Raw genomic sequence first — 5,934 nt, 5'->3', positions numbered from 1 at the left:
TTGAAGAATAAAGTAAATTTCTGTAGCCTACATCCTAATAATTATAGAAAGTAAATTAAAAAACTAAATAACTTTAATTTAAAAGAGATTTAATTTTAATATAAATCCATATAAAATATTTAAATGGATTCAATTTAATTCTTATAAATGAATTAAAATAGTATTTTATTTAGAATTATTATGAAAGAAATAATAAAAAATTTTATTAAAAAAATATGACAAATTTTATGGTAAAATTATTTAATAATAAAAATTTGTATCTATAAAAAAGATAAAAATAAAATATGAAAAATTCTAAAATTATTGAAAGAGACATATTATAAAATGAATATCATAAATAAATTAAAATGGATATTTTATAATTCTAATTTATTTGTTACAAAATTCATTATAAAATATTTTATTGCTATGTAATAATGGTCCAAAATTTCCAACCCATTGTAGAAATAAAACAAACCTTTCTCAAACTGCATTGGTACACAATGATGATGCTATTTTTTAGCCTAAAAGTACAACAAGAAACATGAAACCTGGATGAGAAAAAAGCAAGCAAACAAGGGGAAAAAAAAACTAATAGTCAAGTATCAAAGACCAATTAAGGTGCCAGTTTCAAGATGTTAAAATTTAAGTATGCATATCTCTAGCTCCTTCATCTATTGCACTTTCCTCCATTGGTGACTCATTTCTACATTGTTTGTTTGCTTTAAAGATATTCAATCTAGGTACATAAGGATTTTTTTTCCATCTCCCTCTTCATTCTCTACTCAAAGATCTAAGAGAAGTTTTTACCTATTCTAGCTACTGTTTCCATTTGATGTTCTGTTTGTACGTAGTTAAAAAGTTTGTTTGCATCTAAGAAAAACTTTTGCCTATTCTAGCTATTGTTTTTCCTTTGATGTTTTATTTGTTGTTTAAAAGTTTATCTCCTTGTACCAAAAATGTAGGTCCTCCTAATCATGGGTTAGCTTTTTAATTTCTCAATCACTAGAGGACAATTTCAAGGGACAAGTCTTGCTAAGGTAATTCTTTGCTCTTCTAGTATCTTTCTCTATACTTTGCAATGAAACTCTAACTTCTTAGTACTTCATTTTTTTTTTAAAAGAAAATGAACATAAATAATCAGACTTGCAATTGAGTTATTTGGTGGTTAGTAGATTTGGTCTAGTGGGTGGGTTTACTTTGGATTTAATTTGATTCCATTGAATGTGAGGTTATTTAATGAGTTACAACTTTTTTTAAAGGTATATATCAGAATCATATGGTCTTTAAGTCTAGAACCATGTTTTTTTTAATGGTATATATATTAAAATCATATGGTCTTCAAGTCTAGAAACCATGTTTGGATGCCATAAAAAGAGCAATGAACTTCATAATTGTTGGGATATTGCCTAAGGAAACTCTCTTTCTTGTTAAATAATCACTTGTGGTATTCAAAACTTTCAACAATTATATAATGTAAATCAAGTAGAGTTGACCATTCAAAGAAACGAGATCTCTATTGTTTCCAACACTAAAACAACTTGTATCAAATTGGTGGCTAATAACTAAATTCAACTTGTCAATAACACTAATATATGCTTTGTGTCCTTAAACCTCATAAGAATCAACAACTCTTGTGACCTACTAAATCCAAATATATATATATATATATCTATATATATATATGATTTATAATTAGGGATATGTTATGAAAAGACTAAACGCCTTTCATTATGAATCTCCACATTCTTTGACATTTTCTTTTTAAAATATTACTATCTCTATTTTTTTTAAGGGACAAAGGCTTATTGTTATTACATATTATTATTATTATTATTTAATTTTCTCATTAGTATTGTAAAGAATATTGCTTATTTTAGAAACTTAAATGGCCTACATTATCATCCATGTATGGGTTTGTCTGTGAAGTTGATGACTTTATATTTTGAATATCAACTTTTGTTTTTTTGTTGCCAAGTCTAATTAAATTTCTCTACTCATGAGTTTTCAACTAAATATATTTATTTTTTCTTCTACTAGGCAAATAATAAATATGTTAAAGGATTTAAATGTATTTCATTTAATGTGTTTAGGAAACTTAGATATGATTTAAATAAGTTCATGCATGAAACATTAGACTTCCCATTCTAGCATCCTTGTATGACAAAAATTTCTCTTATTACATGCTAAGGACATTTAAGTTGTCAAAGAATGAAAATGGTTCATTGATGAACTAGTTTAAAGTTGACAACTTCTAAATTCGTCTAGCATGTGAATGAGACTATTTTTTTTCTACAAATGATGCTTGAATTGTCCAATTGGACAATATAAGGAAAACATAATATCTTTGAAGTTACGCTCTTATGCTTGGTTCATTTTTTAGAAATTTCGACAGTCGTTTCTTTTGTTCCTGGGTGCATATTTGGACAAGGCTGAATAATATGTCTTCTCCATTTTGTGTACTTGGAGAACTATGGGGAAATGTTGCCAAAATTTTTCTAAAATGAAATGAAACATAATAGTAGTTGACATGTAAGGATTATGTATTCCTATATGAGATAGGAACCACCACCTAAACTAGGAAGTTGGAGATGTTAGAATGCATAAGACATGTAGTATAAGTTGATTTTAGTTTAACAAGATAGAATCATAAGAGTTAATTATGTTTCTTGGTTTAATATTTTGATATATAATTTTATTTTAATTTTACAGAAATATGCATAATAAGTGATCTTTGACGATTCAAGAGTGAACAAAGACTTAAACAAATGTAAGATATATTTATTTCTCATTTTTATGGTAGCGCATCAACTAGATAGGATCATAATTCTATAAGAGCACCACATTTTTTACTTTGGTTTAATACCTAATGAAATTAAATGTATTTAATAAGATGAAATATCATGAACTAATAGGAATTTTAAATTAATAATTTGTGGCATTAACTACAATGACATGAATTGAATAAGACAATTTTTATAATCAACTATCCCACTTTGATATACTTGTAGACAACATGGATATATTACATGATGAATCCTTTTGATCTATGATACAACATTAACATCTCAAAAGTGTTAAAACAATAACTTTTGTAGACAAAAAAAAAAAAGGTCTAATACATGGAACAAGAGCCCTTACTCTTAACAAGTTGATTCTAATGTCAAAATTCCTCATGATTAATTCATTGTGTATTTGAATCATAGAATGGATCGAAGTTGAATGTCTAAAGATAGAATGTCAAGGGAGTATGAGGAATGAGTTGAATACTTCATTAATTTTGCATTAGAACATTGTCCGAATCAAAGTGGAATTTGTTGTCCTTGTATGCGATGTGGAAACTTAATACATCATACACCTAACAAGATTCGAGAACATATGTTTTTCAATGGTATTGACCAGAGTTATCGTACATGGTATTGGCATGGAGAAGCGGGTCTTACTAGTAGACAACCAACTAAAATGGCACAACGTTATGACATGATGGATTATGGTGACGTTGCTAGTACAATAGAAATGGTTCATGCTATAGAAGGTGAGTTCATGACAGACCCAATGTCATTTAAAAAATTGCTTGAAGATTTTGAAAAACCTTTGTATCCTAGTATAAAGTTCGCAAAGCTTTCTGCATTAGTTAAATTGTACAATGTGAAGGAATGATATAGGTGGTCAGATAAAAGCTTTTTAGATTTACTCCAAATATTAGAGGATATGCTCCTGGTGAACAACAATGAGATGCCCTTATCCATGTATGGGGCTAAGAAAACATTGAATACATTAGGGATGGAATACAAAAAGATACATGCATGCCCAAATGATTGCATACTATACATGAATGAGTTAAATGATGCATCTTCATGTCCTACTTGTGGAATGTCAAGGTGGAAGGTAAACAAGGCAGGGGCAAGAAACATTAAGAGGATTCCTACAAAAGTGTTGTGGTATTTCCGACCCATCCCTAGTTTTAAGAGGATGTTTCAATCTCCCAAAATAGTGAAAAACCTAAAATGGCATGCACAAGTAAGAGAAAATAATGGCAAACTTCAACAGCCAATGGATTCCCCAACATGACAACTAGTGAACCAAATGCGGCCTGAATTTGCTTTAGATTGTAGGAACCTTAGACTTGCCATTTTAGCAAATGGTATCAATCCTCATAGCTCCATGACTAGTAGGCATAGTTGCTGGTCTGTTCGCACAATAACTTACAACCTTTCCCCTTGGTTATGTATGAAAAGGAAATTTATGATGTTATCTTTGCTAATATCAGGACCACGACAACTTGGTAATGATATCGATGCTTATTTGGCACCATTAGTCGATGATTTGAAAACATTGTGGGAGGTAGGGATGAAAGCCTATGATGTTGATACGAGAGTTCTTCACATTAAAGGCTATTTTGTTATGGACGATTAATGATTTCCCTGCATATGGGAACTTGTCTGGTTGCACCATTAAGGGATATTATGCTTGTCCAATATGTGGTGAAGAAACAAATTCTCATTAGCTAAAACATGGGAATAAGAACTCATATATTGGCCATAGAAGATTTATTCCATGCAACTATCCATTTAGAAAGCAAAAGAAGGCATTTAATGCTGAACAAGAGTTTAGGTTACCTCCAAAAGAACTTACTAGAGATGAAATATTTAGAAGGTTGATATGATTCATAACTCATGGTGAAAGAAAAAGAAGGTTAAACAATGTGAATCCTTTGCTAATCCTATAAGTTGTTGGAAAAAGAAGTCTATATTTTTTGAAGTTGAATATTGGAGATATTTTTATATCCAACACAACTTGGATGTCTTGCATATAAAGAAGAATGTTTGCGAGAGCATCATTGGAACTTTGCTTAACATTCCAGGTAAAAAAAATGATGGAGTAAAGTCTCGACTTGATCTTCTCGAAATGGGCTTAAGGCCTGACTTAGCACCAAGGTTTGGGTTGAAGCGAACTTATCTTCCCCCTGTATGCTATACTCTAAGTAGAAAGGAGAAGAAAATAGTATTGCAGACTTTAGCTGATTTGAAGGTTCCTGAAGGTTATTGTTCAAACTTTAAAAACCTTGTGTCCATGGAAGAGCTAAAGCTTAGTGGTCTTAAGTCCCATGATTATCATGCACTTATGCAACAACTACTACTAGTAGCAATAAGATCCGTGTTGCCTAAGCATGTCAGATATGCCATTACAAGATTGTGTTTTTTCTTTAATGCACTTTATGCAAAGGTGATGGATGTGTCAAGGTTGAATGATCTACAACAGGACATAGTGGTGACTTTGAGCTTGCTAGAGAAGTATTTTCCAACTTCCATCTTTGACATCATGCTTCATTTAACAGTGCATTTGGTAAAAAAGGTTAGATTATGTTGACCAGTGTATATGAGATGGATGTACCCATTTGAAAGGTACATGAAAGTCTTAAAGGGTTATGTTCGAAATCATAATCGTCCAAAAGGGTGCATTGCTGAGAGCTATATCGTAAAGGAAGCCTTAGAGTTTTGAATAGAGTATTTATCAGACATGGATGCAATTGGGATTCCTTCTAGTATGAAAGATGAATGGAAATGTGGAAAACCATTACTTGGTGCTTGTGCAATAACTATTCATGATTATAAATTGGTAGAGCAAGCACATTATTATGTTCTACAAAATACAACCATTGTACAACCTTTTATTAAGTGTCATATATGTGAATATATGAGTTTGAAACTCTAACTAATGTTTATACAAACCATGACTTGCCTATTTTTACTTGATAGTGAACATATGAAATATTTGAAGACAAAATATCCTCGTCAATCAAAGAGAGTGAAATGGCTAGAGGATGAACATGTGCACACATTAGTTATTGGCTTACAAAAAATGCATGAAACTCAATGTTCATGCTCCCCTTAAAATTTAATGCTTACAAAATTTAAATTACATTGACTTACATATAATTAATGAACCTTTTAG

The sequence above is a fragment of the Vitis riparia genome, chromosome 10, assembly GCF_004353265.1.
Source record: "Vitis riparia cultivar Riparia Gloire de Montpellier isolate 1030 chromosome 10, EGFV_Vit.rip_1.0, whole genome shotgun sequence".
Lineage (NCBI taxonomy): Eukaryota > Viridiplantae > Streptophyta > Magnoliopsida > Vitales > Vitaceae > Vitis > Vitis riparia.
This window is presented reverse-complemented; position numbering follows the sequence as displayed.